Genomic DNA, 18,383 nt, shown 5'->3' with positions numbered 1-18,383 from the left:
GAGGGGAATGCTCAGGCAGGTAAATATTACAATTTTAAAAATGGTAATACCTGTTTTAATATCTGTTTCTAGTACTGAAGCAGAATGTCACTTGCATTAAGGGTCAGACAGCAGGCCAACATCCACATGTAAATACTGTAAGATATTGTAATGAGGCTAGAAAGTCATTCATTTCTCAGTAGAGGACCGCTAACAACTTGAAACATATGGGGGGGAAATCGCAAACCAGTGTTGCTGGCAATTCAGCTGTGATTATTAAGGAACACCTGTTTGGCTGGCTGGCAAGGCGACTCAGGGTCCTGCTGAATAGCAGCAGGCTAATGAAGGTCTTCTCAGCTTAATTGTTTGGGCTATAAATAGTGACGGAGAGAGGAATAGAGTGCGGCACCACACTCCCCCCATACATTCAGTGAATGAGCTATTAGAGGGTTGTTGTTGTTGTGGATAATGAATAGAACAGAGAAGGTATTCATGTAATTGCCAACATTATCAATTACAAAACAGTCATTAACAGTAAACTGTAAGATATTACTCTGACACATGCATAGCTGGATAGGTGGTTTATAAAATGTGAAGAAGCCTAATAATCTCCCATTAATATTGGTGTGTTAAAGTGCTATTAAAATAGCTAAAACTGTGTTGAGTTATGAAGTTAAACAGTCGCTTTTAGTCCAAAGGCCAACAAAGGTCTTTCTCATAAGCAATTCAAATCATGGCCAAAGTGTTTTTGTTTTTTTTTTCTTTTTCTTTGGTGGCCTCTACTAATCCAATTGCTCATATTGCCATTCCTCTGACAGAACCCCATTTTAGGTCACATTAAATGCAAAATGCATTGCTAATTGCAACATTATCCAAAAAGGTTTTCCTGATGACTTTTTGACAGAAGACACAATGAGGATGAAGTAGAATCATCAGACTTTTTCTTTTTTTTTTTTAGTTGTGTTTGAAGCGTTGCCAGTGCTCTGTCTGCCCTGCTGTTCAGGGGTCACCTTCATTGATGTTGTTCAGATGAGTTTTGCTGGCTGTGTTTTCCAAGTTAAACTCTTTCAAAGGGAGATGCGAGACTTGGATAACCTATTATATTTTACTGCAGGTATAAACAAAACTGTATTTTAAAATTTGAGTTAAGGGAAAATTAAAAATGTTGTTTGCACAAACAATAATATATTTATGAAAGATTCATAAGGCTTAAACAAAAATGCAATTAAAAAACAACCCAGTGCAGCTCATACCACACAGTATTCAAAAATTACCTGCCCAACACTAAATTGTCATATCAATTCATAAGAGCAACAGGTTATGCTCTATTTCAATAATCATTATATTGGCAAAATATATGTGAAAATTCTAAGTTTTCTGACATTGTAAACAATAAATGATAAAAATTGTACTGAAAATTAAACAAGAAAGGACACAATGACATATGTAGTGTTTAAGGGCTTTTTCAAAAAAAAATAACAAAACAAGAAAACAAAATAGAAATAATCCTTGGAGTTGGAACAAAAAGTGACATTTCTTATTACTTTACGATTTCTCTTGGAGCCACCAGTGTTTGTTTGGTTTTAAGCTGAGTTTTCCAGACTGTCCAGCTAATTTTAAGCTTGTTTAATAAGACTATTGAAACAGAATCAGTATGTTTTGTTAAGCATCAATCCGCTTGACATTCTTAAAAGGGTATAGTACACCTCTTCAGAAGTCAATGTCAAATCAGTCAATATGAAAATTGGAGAGAAATGTGAAATATGTTTGCTTTGCAACAGCAATGTAATGCCATTTTAAAAATAACTAAATTATAAAATATTTAAGAAGGTACCTGTTAAGTATTGGAGTTTTAAGGCAGGACCAAACTGCAGACATGAACTCAAGATAATCATGACTTATTAAATGGAATTATAGAAGACACAAGAATCTCAAGTTAACTGAAAGGCAGGAAAAACAAGGTACATCACAGAAGGAGCCTGTCATGGATGGAAGAAACTTAAATACTGAGGGAGAGGTGGAAGCGACAAAGAAACCAAAGTAGCTAATCAGATGAGAATGGAAAGAATCTGAGTGAAAGCGCAAAGGACAAGGAACAGCTGAGAAGGGAGGAGAGTTGCAGCCTGAGAGAAAGGTGAAAGAGAAACAAAGCAGAGAGTGCTTGAGGGAAAAAAACTCTGAAACTGATATAAATATCATATAACACTAATCTAAGAAAAAAAAGTCCAAAGCACAAACCAAATCAATAAATGAACTAACACAATGAATAAACTAAAAGGCCACGAAATAGCAAATAAATAAGGAATGATCTAAACAGGAACATACTGTAAATTCAAACCAAATTTCTAGCACCTAAGAGAGTACCTAAACATTCTTCCTTTAAGTTTTTTACTTAATGCAAGCTTCTGTTCATCTGTTGTATTATACATCGATGCCAGGCTTCCAGGAATGTTTGAAGCTTGCCTTTTGATGTTTTTTTTCCTTCTCTTTCTTGATTCTGAAACAACTGTATTTTTCACCCCACTGTGATGGGGCACACATGTAAGTACACATACAAAACTTCATCTTAACATGTAAAACATTAAAAAAAAAAACAACAAAGATTTGCAGTTGTCTGTGAGGGCTGGTGTTCCTGCAGAATCATAACAGCAGATTGTCAGCTTTTGTAAAAGGCTTTTAATATTCACAGAGACATTATGATGGGGAGGTGATCTTTGTTGTTTAGTGGGACAAAATTTATGATGATGTTTCTGATAACACTGCAGAATGGAGAGATGAAAAGATCTGGACTGAAGATAAGCCTACATTTATTGACATGAGCTAGTAGGATGCCCTTCATCCTGTTTTGTATTTTATTCTCAGTGCATGATGCTATATTTATATCTGTCTATGTGTACCTTGAATGTTGCCATGTACAATAAATGAGCTGCTGGCAGGAAGTGGGAGTAACACTGAGATTTAAAAAATGACTTCTGCCTCGTCTTCAAGCTCCCCTGTCAAATACAAACAGTTTGCAAAAGTATAGCAAAGGAAGAGGAAGCTAAATATCACCAGTGTCTGTGTGGGAGAAGGTAAATACATGGCAAATTGCAAAGTGTTCCACAGAGTATTTTCTGTCTCCATAGGAGCAGTGAATGATATTATACAAAATCCCTCGGAAAACTCAAGTTGTGACACAATGTGTGCGGTGGAGGGATTGTTATATCAGTATGATGGAATGACTATTGCTTACATGTACTCTAATTTTTGGCTAATGAAAAAGGAGCCAAAATGACATTCTTTGTAGCTGTTTTTAGTTGCAGCTGTATAATTATTGTTAGCAGTACTTATGCATAAGTTATCTTATTTTGTATAACACTGCTTTTTTGTTTGTAATCCTTTAATAAATGTATTGGCAGCTTTAGTTTTAAGATAATTACAATGACTTTTTTTTTTTGCTGTTTTACTCCAAATTGTGAAAGAAAGTCAAATTAAACTAGTGTAAATGGTTATATCAAATGGTGCAGAATCCTGTATTATAAAACAGGGTGATGTACATCTTTGCTTGGATTACATTCATAAAGAAAACCATTTGAATGCTTTCTTGAACTAAATAAATCGGAACTTTCTAAGGCCATGTCACATGTGCGACCAGCAACGTTCAATACATTTACAGAAAACATAAATGTATGTAGCAGAAAATATATAGGTAAGAATAAAAAAGGTTGAATATTTGTATTGGCAAGTACTTAAATGTAGTAACAACAGCCGTCTTGCTGAGAGTCCAAGAATCTGCCTAAGAAGAGTAAAGTCCTAATTTCCTTTCGTTGGCATTTCCCGAATTGTTTGTGCTACTAAATCCTGATTGAACTCCTCCTTGACATTTGGAGAACCTAAGAGTAAATCAACTCAGACATTATAGAGATTGCTGACTGCTTGTTGTTTGTCTTTTTTAAGCCAGACAACTTAAGAGTGATCTTGACATCCAGCTGTACATGTTGCTACCAGTGTAAAAGACCTCAAGGCAATGTGATGAAAGGTTACTTAAACTTTGGCTGCCACACTCACTCAGTATCTATGATGCAAAATCTATTCCTTTTACCTGGAGTTGTACTCTATTACGTAATGTCTTGCACTGCCTGTTTTTTCATGGAGCCACAAAATTCCATTTTGCCGCCTTTGCCTCAAGACAACAATTAGAATTTAAGTACGAAATAAAGTAAAACAGCAGGTGGTTTTTTAGGGAGTCATACAGCAAACCTGACAGGTTCCCCCGGGGATCAGTCCTGTCAGTCCTTTGCCTTTTTTCCCCCCCGTCTCTCCGTGTGACCGGCTCTGTTGAATCCCTTAAAAAACAGGGATTCAGAACACTTTTATATAGACAAGCTTTTACTTAGATGCACCTCTTATTATTTTTGCACTCTGTAAAGCACTTTGTGTTCTGGCAACTTGTTCCTGGTGTTGCCGCAGCACATTACATATAGTTATCACATTTTAATGCAGTCTCTTTCTCTCACTGGCCTCTATATTTCATTAGTAATGAGGAATGATGGCGGTTTATAGAGAATCACTCTCAGTTACACTGCTATGTTTTCCTGGTATTGGTGAATTATTGGTGCATAAAATATGTCTGACTGGTTAACAACTCCATTACTTGAAGGAATTTACAGAAAAGTAGTGTCTGAAGTATGTTTACAATTTCCACACTGCACAGCCTACAGTGGGAAAGCATAAAATATGTTGCTGTTCTGACTTTCATTCATCCATTGACTAATGAAAATCTTAACTATACAGGAAAAAACCTTCATAAATATGACACTGCAGCAATGAATCAGTGTCAGTCAGTAGCTTCCTTTGCAAAAACATTGCTGGGGCATTGCAAGTTGCTTTCTGTGTGTACTGCACAATTCATTATGTGGGTCATCATTTGTCTACGATAGACCTTCACTGTTTGAAAACATCCAGATCACTTTAAACACATATGCTACAGTTCATACTAAATTCTGAATGAAAACAAAGGGATGCCATACATTTTGTATTTATCTTGGGCAAGTTTAACCATCTGCTCATTAAGCCTTTCTCTTTTCTTAAACAACAATTTAAACTGCAAATCTATGGGAGATTATGAACAAAAGTCTGTACTGGCAGTATGTTTTGCATGCAAACATAAGACTGCAATTTATCTTAACTAGTTGTAAATTCTTGTTGAAATTCAGCTTGAGACACACGACATCACGCTTTTCTTTCAGCCATTCGTTCAGAGAATTAGTTGCAGAAAAGAAACATTTAACAGACCTCTGCACACACTGCATGTACTGGCACATTATTTAAATTTAAAATATAGATTAACTAACGTGACTGTCAAACAGGGCTTGGAAAACAGACATGGAAAAAAGTGCAATTTAGAACAAATATCGAGCTGTGAATTACAAAAAGCAACAGAATGAGCATACTAGTATGGGAATTAGGGATTGTGAGTGAGTATGACTTTGACTCACGTTACACTTGCGTCACAAAAACAGATTTCAGCACTTGGACTTGTGCTCTAAAGACCTAAGACTTGACTTACACTCAATTTCTGAGACTATAGCTTCATTGGTAGTCTGTATTTCACTTAATCAGTAGTAAAAATAAGGTAATAAGTACAAAAGAATATTAAGGGACCATTGTTGTTTCCTCTGTCTAGTCACCGAACAAATGTTTTAACAGTGAAATGTTCCCGGATTCAGGATCGGAAGCCATGTTTTAAATTGCTTTATTTCTATCTTTTTCTGTTTTTAACCTTCCGAAGGATCTACTGACATCTCAAAATGCATCACATATTTACAGTATTTGTATTTATTTTACATTCGTATCAAAGTGACATGATATTACTGGTGCACAACATCAAGTACTAGTAAGTGCTTACACCAAGCACACCGTGTAAGGGCTTTCTGTAATGTTTCTCAATAATACATGTGCATAAAAGGAAGCAAAGGCACCTTCTAAACTCATGTGTTTTTAATGCCACCATCAAGGAAGTATTTACAGTAATTAAGCCACAACTGCAGCTCTGACAGAGGTACATATATTCTCACCTGAAAGAATGTGTTTGAGTTTTTAAACAGAGACTTTCACACACCATTGGCTATTAACGATTCTTTCACACACCATTAGTTATTAACGATTTATGACAACCTTTTCATTTTTGTCGTAGCTTCATTAGAATCCCCCATTATTGCTCCTCAAGCCGAATATTGAATTAAATGACTCTAGGTCTTTTCAAGGCAAAATCAACTTAACTGGCCAACTGACATCCAAGTCTCTCGTTTTTGCATCATTTTTTTCTTCTATATTTCCCTATATGCTGTATTCAGAAAGGTGTACCAAGTCCTCAAAAAAAATCACTATTTGCAATCTCAGCACCATTTTTTTAACGGATTACAGGGAGGTTTTATCTAAAATCGACTTTATTGAGCTGTATTTCGTGTTATGATGTTATCCATTCACCAAAAACATATCTGAATTGTGAATAACAGATTTTCAGAACTATGTAAAGCAAAGTAAAGTATCTCATTAGTAAAATAATGAGATACTTGGCTGACATGTTTGTAAAACAATGCTTAACATTGAAGTTCATATAAATGTTTAATTATCAAATACGGTTAGGCAGCTGCTGACCTAATTAAACTGCATCACAATTTTGCAGACTGAATTTCCTATCTTCTATCAGGAGGAGAAACAGGACCGGCTTTCCTTGTTTGACCTTTTATATAAGCAGTTGGCAACAGGAAATAAATAATTGATCATTGATAATTAGGTAAACTAAATTAATGTTTTCCACAACAGACACAGATTAAATGCATTCTTATGGTTTCTTCATCTGCCTGAACACCTGTGTATTTTATATTACGTAAAAAAAATTATTTACTTTTGTGCAGCTGAAAGATTTGTCTTGCATGTCTCATTAAATTATATAGACTCATAAATATTTAAATTAGTTCATGGGCATTGTTGGGTAGATTCAGTCTTATATTCCTGGAATGAATTTAGTCTAACCATTTCACTTAAGTACTCTTCTGTCTCTTTAGTCATGTTTAATAATACATGATATTTACAACTTTTCTCAGAGTCAAAAGGCATCAGCAACTTGTGCTTCAAAAACTTTAGATGCAAATTTATGCTTATATGTGTTAGAGAGCTAGGAAATTCAAGCACATAACAGAAACTGAAGATATTTCATCAGCTGGACTTTCACAACTGCTGCACATTCTATTTAGAAATCTGTAATTAGTCACAACATGTGAAATTTCTCTCTCGCTCTCATCCTCTTTTTAATTTAGCAACATGCAATACATGTAGTGATGTTTTTCATTGGCAGCTCTTTACCACTGTTATCCATAAGACTTCTAAAAAATTGATTTCTCACGCCCCATGTTGCATCTGGCGCAGACTGACAGGAGTGGTGAACCAGGGGAAAATGTTTGGAGTAATATCCAGCTGAAAAGAAATGTCAGCAATAGGGTGGAACACAACACTCCGACATAGTGTCTCTATTCCCAGAAGAGAATGTAATAGGGCTGTGACATTTAAGCAAAGCAAATAAAAAAGTAATAAAGTAAAGCCCAATAACACTGAACAACAGAGACCTACAGGTATGATCAAACAGGTAATACAGGTCACACTATTTACCAAGTGATGTCCTTGTAATTACTGCTGTCATGCACTAGTTAGTAATTAAAAAACAAAATGCTAAAACAATTCCCATCAGGAGTTTACTGACAGTTAGCATGAACACTGTTGCTATATACAGTTTCTAAATTTAAATATGTAATTGAAATATTCTCTTTTTCAGAATGTGATGATCATGCAACAAACAGCTTCAACAAACTTTGACAATGAGAGAGCAAGTTTACATTTACTTCAAACTTAATAAGTTAATTTCCTGCCACAATTTGCAAAAATAATATTTTTTTTATAAACTCTCATCTAGTATAAAATTATGTCTTCTCACATGTAAAACAGAAACCTAATCAAATGAGCTCTACCCCTTAAACAAACTTGAGTTATTAAATATACACCAATTTGTGCCAGAAACTTGTTGATGGCTACAAGCAGGATGTGGTTGAGGGGCAAATTACAAGGGAACTTTTAACTAAATATTATTGGGAGATTTGTAAATATTTTAGGCTTGTATTTATAATTTTGACACTGTGTAGATTTGAGTTAATAAACCTAAAAGTCTTGTTTTTGGATTATGGGACCCATTCATGAATATATTAACTCTATGCAGAAAGACCATCAGCCTACGACCTTCCTGCTGTAAGACAACAGTGCTTCTAACTGTGCCACCATGCAGTACATTTTCTAAGATTAGAGATATACTGTGTGATTGTTTTGCCCCTCCAATAGATTTTCAGAAAACTGTAAATTCACTGTATCAGTGAAATGGTAAATATTTAAAACCTAGAAAATGCTTCATTTATTAAAAAATATAGGAGAAACAAAGAGAAGAAAGGATAACAACAAAACATGCAGTTACCATTAGTGGCTATACTTTCCCTGTCAATGTTATTGATGGCAGACTGAATGTCTCCAAGGCTTCACGCGTCCATGTGTGACAGAATGAGAGAATCCGGATTGTCAGTGAGAAAATATTTGTGTTTATCAGTCAGCACAGCTACCTTCTATAAAACGCAGTCTGTTACATACTGTAGCTAAATGGCATGCCGCAATGCCTCCTTCGTTCTGATTGCTTCCCCTTGCACTGTCCCCTGTTGTCCCTTTTGACAGAGAGGCTTGACAGATAGATCACAGAGATGCACAATCATTGCATGGTAGAGACTCGGATGGAGTGCACCCATTATTCTAAAGCAAAGCTGTCTGCCGTAGCGAGGCCTGCGAGCCACATGGTGCCATGATAGATGGGGACCATTAATCAAGGCAGGACGGAGCCCTGAGATTGATGTGCAGAAATTCAAATGCTCAAGCAGCATTTGGAAGATTAAGGCTGTGTGGGTAAGGATGAGAGGCTAACTTTCTTTTGCAGAAAAAAAAATAGGTGTGATTGTGGATCAGCTGTCCAGAGGAGACATGTGATTTTCACTTAATTGAATGTAATTCTGAACGTAATATCTACAAAACATATTTGGAAATAAGATTACAATTAAGAGTATTTGTGTCTGTTGTGTCATTCCACAAAAAAACTCCTTCGATTTATATTATAATACTTTAATAGATTTTGCTTTACTTCCATAGATATAAAGAAAGTTCAATTTATATAAACGGCCTTGATATCACATAAGGATAAAGAATAATTGCGAGTCGTGCAATAACATTTTATAAACACCATTAGATTAATCATCAAGTCATTTACATAACCATAGGTTTTAGATTCTTTTAACTTTATGAAAAGTTGAACCTATAGGGACCAAAGGAAGAACACCTGTAACCTCAGTCTTTAAGATGTTTTATTTACCTCTAAATTCCACAGACTTGAGTATATTGGAGCGTCTGTTGGGATCTGAGGCAAGCCTTGCAATTGTTCTTTATACAGTGCTATAAAAAAATTTCCCATTTACATTTTTATTTTGTTTTTATATTTTTGTCAGACAAAAATAACTATCCAATGTACTAAAAGTGAAAAAGTAATTTCCTCACACAACTCTGACAAGATGAAGCCACATACAGTACAAGTGCTGTTGGCGATAGCTCTTAAAAAAATGTGAATTTGAGAGATTGTGTTTAGCTACATCAGTTCAGGTCAGTTTGGATGAATCAAGAGAATTAAACAATGGTAACTTTTCTATTTGGTTTGCACACCAATTAGTGTCCTTTTTAGATACATTTAGCAGTATACAAAGAAAAATTCCTCCTTCATGTACCTGCCTGTGTGTGTGTATTCTTTGTACTAACAATGTTGTTGGCGAGAAGGAAAATAAAAATATGTTAAGAATTATTTAGTTTATACAGTATATATTTATAAAGAATATTAAGTCAGAATATATTTATATCAATAGAAATACATATTTGGTGCAAATATCGTTTTAATTACTTTAGAAAAGTCTCAAAATCCACTTCTTCATTGCTAAACTATGTTCAGCATGTAGATGTAAACATTTCAATTCATGAAGTAATCAACATTCTGAAACTTGCATTTAAAATTACATTTGACTAAATATCATGTCATTCCATGAAATAAAAGGCACAAAATCTTTTTTCAGAAAAAGCTTATGGAAGAATACCTTTCAGAATTTTCTAGAACATTATGGCACTTTATTTTTCCATCTGTGTTTTATTCTCTTGCCTGTCTTCCAAGAACAGTATCCCTTCCCATAGAAAATGGCAGTCATAAAAACTGTTTATGATTCAACTGTTTAAATGCATATTTCTAGGATATGAAAACTTCCTGGTGAGAAAATATATGTTATGTACGTTGTCCGCAGAGAGGTTGACCCAATTCAACCTCCTTACCTATCAGAGCCTGGATTAGCAGGCATCTATATTGAGAAGAAGCAGAAATGTATGTAACATATACAAAGCTACATTTGCAATCAGCTTATTCATAATTTCATCAGTTCCAACATGTTTATATTTAAAATGAAGAAAAGAGAATATGTCCCCCCGTCAAAGACAAAACAGTTTGTAACATAACACAAACTAATACGCTGTACTAAGGGTTGGAGTGCTCCATTTACTGTGTGTAGAAGAGCTGGTGAGACAGTTCTCAGTACCTTTTCTTATGGCAAAATGAATCATCTGAATAACACCTACAGCATTTTATCTCACCGCAAATGTAGTAGTAAGAGAATTTGTTTTTCTTTTTTTGTCATTTCCATCTGCTACACTATTTTTAGTTTGTGATTATATAAGAAATTAGGTGTTGGTAGAGGATTATGCCCTTGTTTTATGAACATATTTGTCAGAATGTATTTGCTAAGCAGAATATAAATTTGCCTTCTGAGAATGACGAAAAATGAGTTTATAGCAGCAATATCAGATGAAAATGAACAAAAAAATCACTCTAAAGAGTTTTTCTGATCTACTTATTGATCATCGTTGTCAAGTTGGGATATCTCTAGAATTTCTTTGTATTCTTCTCTGACAGAGTACTCCAAAATAAGAAGACTAAGGAAATTATGGTGGTAAAGAGAGGATGATAAACATCTATATTTTGATAAGGAATCTGAAAATAATTATTTTTCTCTGGCATTTAAGGCAGAACACCAAAGATGCAACATAAAACAAGACAACGAAAGGAGAGAGCCTGTGTATACAATTTTACAATACACCAGTACTTCTCCAAATACAGGGCAGTCAGCTGGATTTTGACAAAATGAAATACATCAAGACCCTGAAAATTTTTTATCTTTATCATTTTTATATTGTTCCCATGACAAGAAAGACCTTCAGCAACTATAAGCCTATCCACGGAAGCATTATACTTGGCCATCTATCCCTCAGGGAAGACGTAAGCTATTAGATGAGTGGGGGAAGAGGAACAGATACAGACGTCAAGGTACGTAGAGAAGGAGGTTATAAAATTATACCAGACAGTGCTTCAGATGAATAATTCCAACGGGAAGGAGCAAACAGCGACAAAAAATTTTATCTCTCAAATACATCCACCTTAGTGAATGTGAAGGTTATACAGCTACAGGTAAAATATGACATATTTTATTCTATTAATTGATGAACTTTAACCTCTCGGAAGTTGAGATGAAACCAACAATACCAAATGCAGGCAAATTTAAGACATCCTTTGCTGAATGGCACTAACCTGTGGAGACCAAACTACATTACAACTCCTGAATCATACTTAAGTTAGTTTCTAATTAAGAGGAATTAAAGAAAACACTGGTAAATAAAACAGGGGTGGTAGTAAATTATAGTAGAAATGGAAAAAAAAAAAAGTAAATCCAGAGCACAATAAAAAACTATGAAATGTGTAAATGAAGACTGTTTTACATATAGACCTCTGTTTTTGGTTTCTTTGTAGAGACTGGCAGATGGCCTTCAAAATTTGGGCATTCTCTGGACCCCTATGACACATCAGGCTCAGTTCTGGATAGGGCTAAGATCAAATGTGGCCCAAATGCAACATTACTGTTTCTTAGGGTGAATGATTGCATGTTATGTGAGGGCCAGAACTGACCCATGTTAAACAACAAGCGGTAAATATGAGTTATGACACAATGTGTGTGAACGATAGCTGAAACCCATGAAAGGAGGTCAGATTTGACCTTTGTGAAATATAGGTCTTCACAGAGGACAACCCTCAAAACTAAAAGCCTTTCATCCCTGATTTTGCTGTCTTAGGGCGAACAGTTTTGTTGTGTGGCAGGAAAGACTTTCAAGTTAGATATTACATCATACTGAACACTTTCAGACAATCCAAGGCTTTGAATTCTGGGCTTTGAATGAGCTAAGGATTTTGAAGGGGCTGCACTACATATTACCCAGCCACATAATGCCATTTTATAGCTTACAACTTCTGTATATATCAAGCATGACTTAAAAGAAATTTGACTTTGCAATTTTACGGCTTGAAATTCTTAGGAGTGTTAGAAGTTATTTGTATGATACGCTTAGCAGGATTGCAGTTTGCTAATTGGTGCTGCCTTAGTCTGGTGAAGTTGAGTGGTGCGGGGCATTGCGGAAGGCTGTTCTGTGAGACAGAAACTCAACTTGGAGACTGCAGCTGCAAGAAGGAACTTTGTTTGAGTAAGCGTTTAGGCATCACTGAATGAGTGCCTCAGGAGATTCAAGGATTTAATCAAACATGCATGAAAGAATCAAGCACCAACAAAAGAATGACTGAATTTTTTATTACCTAAAATAAAGTCAATTCAACTTTAATTCAGTTAATATCTTTAAAGTTGTGTTTCCATCCCATTGTCCAATTAAGTGGACTTCTAAAATTTTGCAAAAAAGAAGGAACAAAAATGTGAACCTAGTGGTTTGGAGCGAATCAACCAGGCTACACAAAGTGCAATTTCATCAGACATTGACTCTCCACATGGCTGTAATAAAAATGATGTAGAGGTTGCAAACTAGCATGGACCACACATCTCACAAAAACTAAATGTTCTCCCTTCTGAACTGTAGGTTTGGTCTTTTAAATTATTCAGTTAAGGTGTTGTAGTATGACCACTGTTAAACAAAACTAAATTTGTTACAAGCAATTGTAAATCTGCAAATGCTTTTTTTATGTCATCTGGCACCATAGTCAAAGGAAAATTCTTACAGAGATTTTCATCCATGTGTTCTTGAAATGACCATAGACCTCAGAAATTTCAGTTGGAAGGAAAGTTTGCTATGTAAGAACTTATTCTGTAAATGTGTTTCCAACTCCATTTTTATGCTCTGTGGAACAGGAAACTACTGAAATGCAACCGGAAAACATTGTGTGTGCAAACAATTCTGACACTGTCTTTTTCAATAAGCACAGTAATATCCTTTTAAATGTTTGGCACACTAATCTCAGTCCTAACTGTTGTCTGCTAAGATATCTATAGTGTCATGGACCAATGGTCAAACTATGCAGACAGTTCCAATGAAAAAAAAAAAGGAAAGCAGATATTTTCAAAAATGTAACTGTGCATATTTAATTCGACAACCACTCTGACTCCCCTCCAAAATACAGTTAACTTGTTAGATCTAAACACCTCGTGCAATTGCTGCAAATGAAACCATGTGAATTGAAATAAACTATGCTGATTAACTCTGATGGTTGCTCATAAATTAAAAAGAAAGTCAGTGTAATCACTGTACTTATACTGATACGTATGTATGAGGCTAAATAGATTGAATAGATGCTGAATAAAGCTTAAGGGGAAATAGATTGAAGTTCAACTTAAAAATTTAGGCTCTAAAATGTGGAACAGTTATCTTAATATTTTGGTACAGTAGTGCTAATATATTTATCTCACGTGAACTGTGGATGGCAATCCATTTGCTTGTAGAATGGCTGTGCCATTTAAAAGTAAACAAATGCTCTTTTAAGAATGACTAGCCTCTGTTTGAGAAATTGGACTCCTGTACATCAGGCCTTCCTGTGATCCTGTTGTGCTTTGTCAGCAGTACTCAAGTTGCTTGTTGTTTCTCCCCTTTACCTTTTTCAGTTTGTGTGTGCTGAAAATAAACATTGCAGTATTGTAATGACAAATGGCAAGCAAGCAGAGAGGAAGCCTCATAGCCTGCTACCTCTGTGCTACCTTTCACTATTTTTGTGTGCAAGTGAGAAGGGGTGGACTGCCAAGGGGGGAAGAGGTACCAAACATTTCTTCTATTGAATGTTTTCTATGCCTTTATTGCTTCCTGTAATTGGTTCTCTGACAGGTAACTGGTCTTTGTTGTCCTTTTTCCACTGTTGAAGGACATTACACAACAAAATATGGAGGAAACCACATGTGAGCCATACATTTGATTTAAAAGTAATAGTTGTCAGCACCCATTAATGTAACTACATTTTATGGTCAGAAAGAAAAATTAGAATATCACTAAATATTTTAGTCAGAAGAGCATAATCTCAACCCAACACACATAATAGCCACTTTCTATGAGACCTTTTATTGTCATCCTTTGAAAGAATATTCAAAATGTTATATGTAAATCTCTAGCAAAAGCAGATCACATTATTACAATGAGCTGACATTCCTACAAGAGGTCCAACGTCATTTCCAACCAGTTTGTAACCAGTGTATTTCTGCTGGATATGAATTTGGTGTGTTGATTAAACTAAGCAGCAATACTGTGAAGGTTATAGGTTTGATCCCTTGTGACGACAGCGGTGCTAATGGTGCGTGTACTCATTGTATGATAAATGCAGTGGAACATAAACACAGACAATAGTCATATATTAAATGGTGTATTTTAGTTAAAAATAGGGGTGGAAACCCGAGAAGGGGTGTGTTTTTGTGTGCAGGTGGTGAAAAAGAAGGTCCTTCTAACTACTTGTACATGTTAAATAAGGGTGTTTTTTTTATACAACCAGCTCATTAGATGAGACAAGACAATATAATGCATGACCTTGGTTGCATTACAATGAAATAAGAGTTTTAGCTCATTGTTCGAAAAAAAGACAAAGAATCTCATTTTCTTTGAGATTCTAAAATAATAAAAAAAACCTTAGAATTTATCAGATGTGTTTTAAAATGTCTTTGATCATGTAGACTGTCCTACTTAATCTTTCATTCTTGTATTATTCTTACTTTTTAATAGAGAGGGATGCTTTTTTCTGCATGCGTATACCTGAGATTTTAGATGAAGCCCAATTTAATCCAATTTTTCAGCTGATATATTAGATCAATTTCCAATATCAATATCAGATTGAGACTCTCCTATTACATACAATTCAATCTAATCCATTCATGAGTAGATACAGTTAATTTGGGGTGAATACTTAAAGAAAAACTTAGCTAAGCTGTATTTTAACTATTGCTAAACAAAATGAAATTTATTACAAGCAATCGTAGCTCTGCAGATGGTTTTCCATGTCACTGGACATCATAGTCAAAGTGACATTATTCTAAAGATATTTTCTTCTGTGTGTTCTGGAAATGACTATTAACTGCATGTCAGTAATTTTTTTCTAAAATACCGCCTGATAAAATTTGACACAGACAACACTGCATCCATAAGTGAGAGTCACTGACAAGAAAACTGGGCTGACAACAGCATAACGCAATACACTGCTTTTAAGATTATGTCAGTTCACTCAGGCTTTGTAATCCAAGTGTTAAGTTTCTTTTATCATCCACTCAAAATTTGACAGTGTAGGCTTTCAAGTGATATCAAATTCCTTCTTGGAAATTCCAGATGAAATACCAGCAAACAAAAGCCAATGTTTTGGTTGATGGTTTATTCATCAACCAGTTGTTTCATCTATATGCTTACAAAGTCAACATAATAACTTTTGCTCTGAAGTGACATTTCAGATAGATCAAAATAAAGTGCGAGACTAATTAACTTTGGCTGGGTCAACTGCTTGATGTGTTAGAAAACTCAAAACATATGATGGTCTAGAAGAGCATCACAAAAGACACACCTATATCGAATACTTATCTAACAGAGTAATCATGGGGAACTTGTCAACCAATCAGAAGCAAATTCAGGGTTTTATGAGCAATACAACAAGTTTAACAGGAAATGTCAGTGTTTATTTAAATTGGCTAACTGATTATGTTATTTCATGATTAACAACGTCAACAACAGGGAAAAAAGGAGAAAATAAACACAATTTCATGGAAGCAGAAAGCAATGTAAGTGAGGTGGAGAGTTAAAAGCAGATTGCTAGCCACTGTGACGTGAAATAAAGTTTACACTCTGCCACTAGCATTTTAGGAGGCCGATGGCACGCTCCACAGTTGACTGCTTATGGGTGTGAGTATTATTAAAGTGTGCACTCTCTGTGCTCTGGGGCTTTAGAAACAGGGTTAGGAGCCAGAGCCCGAGGGTTAGTCACTGTCCTTTGCAGGTAATAGTGAAATAGTGCATCAGTGCATCAGGTCCTAATGGTTAGAATTCTACAAATTAGTTTTTCATGGACTCACCAAGAAGTCAGCCATCACATACTGGACCTGCCTGCAGTCTACTCCCTACACTGCTTTACGCCAGGAAAAAGAAGTGCTAAGTGCTAAGTCAGGCCAGCATGCCACTAAATGGGACACCTGCACACTCGAGTCACATAAGAGTTGCACATTAATAGAATGCACAAGCCATACATACAGAGATTCATTGTTGTAGGGAGCCCTTATCACTTCTCCTTTGTTCCACCATCCTCCTCTTCTGGATTTATAGTTTTTAATAGTCAATTTTCAGATTTTTCTGCTCCCTATTTTGACATATTCTTGTTTTTCTTCTACACATAACCAGTTTCCATTTTACCTTTTGTTTACTGAGCTTCACTACAAAGTGATCTTGCCTGCCTCCTATCTGTGTTTGAGTCCTCAAAACCTCTAACGAACTCACAGTACTGTGTTACTTGCAAAATATATTTCAGCTTTATTGTGCAAAAAAGGATGAAAATACATATTTACTATTTTACACCAGCATTATACAATTAGATGCTGCTCTAACTCTTCATGGTGAGATTAAACTAAGAAAATTGTTGAAAAGTTACACATTTTACTTTTGCTCTCCCCTGTCAGAAGTGTTCATGTGAGAGAGATCTGGAAATTTTTTGGATTGTTTGGCACAGATTCTTCCAGGAGCAGAAAAAGATAAACTACATTTAGTCAGAGGATAAAGGTACAAAATTACTGGAAAAAGAAAACCAGTCCTGGCGTAAAGGATGAATGAACATAAGACTATTCGGTTTGGTGTATTTGGTTTGGCAGACCTTCCTCAAGATTTGATGAATTGTTGAAAAGACCATGGTGAGGTAATGGTTCCACAAGCTTTCAGGGACATTTCCATGTGTGTTTTTGACAAAAGGATGTTTTTTTTCTCACTGGAGAAAGATGTTGCTGACATTGAGAAAATCAGGTTTAGGTCTTTCTTTTGTAAAGCATGTAAAAGGAATAATCTTGTGTAGTAATGTTTTATTTTCTAAACCGCACTAAAAACCTCAACAAAGGCCAATATAAATGTTGAATTAGTTTTTCTCCAGAACTGAAGGAAGGAGGAGTGTAATATTGTGTGACTGGAGTTATTCCCTTGAGACAGCTAGAATCCAGTCTGTGAAGATTCAAAGGTAATACTAGTGTTTCTAACATTTGAACTATGGCTGAATATAAAAAGAAAAGCAAATCTCCCATCTTCACTGATATTCTAAGCTGATCTCTCTGATCTGCTGTGACACAAAGGTCACAAAGCATTACGCTATTGCCTCAAGTAGTGTTTCTCAAAACCAACACAACTCAAAACACACACCTGCACAAGAAATGTGTTTCTAAAATCCACTCTCTTTAACTTCACATGTTTCACTCTTACTGACTTATTGTCACTTCTGTGCCTTTTTCTTTTCCATCCTCTGCCTGGTTTGTCAGCTTAACTCTGAGGTGATTACAGTAAAAGTGACTGATAGAGGTCTATGATATCAGCAGTGTTGTTGCTGTTCAATTTTTGTGGTTGCTCTAAGCATATGTCATGACAGGCTCCCTCCACTTATTCTTCCATTTGACTCAATGTTTTCTAGTATTGCATGTGCAGTTTTCCGGTTTTCTGGCTAATATGAACAAGCAGACATTAAACAGAAGTGATAAATCCTTTTGCGGATTGCGGTGTTAGCTCTGAACACAAATGCATTTTTTTTTAAAACTTGGATAACGACTTATAAATAATCATTAAGTCAACCATTGCCTAAAATATTAAAGTAGTAGTGAAGAAATTATAACATCTTATATTGGTTACCATGGCAACATTTAAAACGATTAATGTTATTGTTTCAGAAAGAAAATACAGAGCAAATGGCGAATCAAAGTATTACAGCAATGACTCTCTTT

The 18,383-nt window shown here is 35.3% G+C and overlaps 1 protein-coding gene and 1 long non-coding RNA gene across 2 annotated transcripts in view; one reads left to right on the top strand and one right to left on the bottom strand.

Moving 5' to 3' along the window:
- The window catches only part of LOC116708765 (uncharacterized), a 64,003-nt gene extending 53,676 nt beyond the window's left edge, over window positions 1-10,327 (bottom strand). The window contains exon 1 of the long non-coding RNA XR_004336769.1: window positions 10,311-10,327. This is a non-coding gene — a long non-coding RNA (uncharacterized LOC116708765). The remainder of the gene's footprint in view (window positions 1-10,310) is intronic.
- The window catches only part of lrrc4ca (leucine rich repeat containing 4C, genome duplicate a), a 124,957-nt gene that overhangs the window by 8,013 nt on the left and 98,561 nt on the right, over window positions 1-18,383 (top strand).

This window comes from Xiphophorus hellerii, chromosome 2 (genome assembly GCF_003331165.1).
Source record: "Xiphophorus hellerii strain 12219 chromosome 2, Xiphophorus_hellerii-4.1, whole genome shotgun sequence".
NCBI classification, from domain to species: domain Eukaryota; kingdom Metazoa; phylum Chordata; class Actinopteri; order Cyprinodontiformes; family Poeciliidae; genus Xiphophorus; species Xiphophorus hellerii.
The sequence above is the reverse complement of the archived record's forward strand: the minus strand, read 5'-3'. Positions and strand labels throughout refer to the sequence as shown.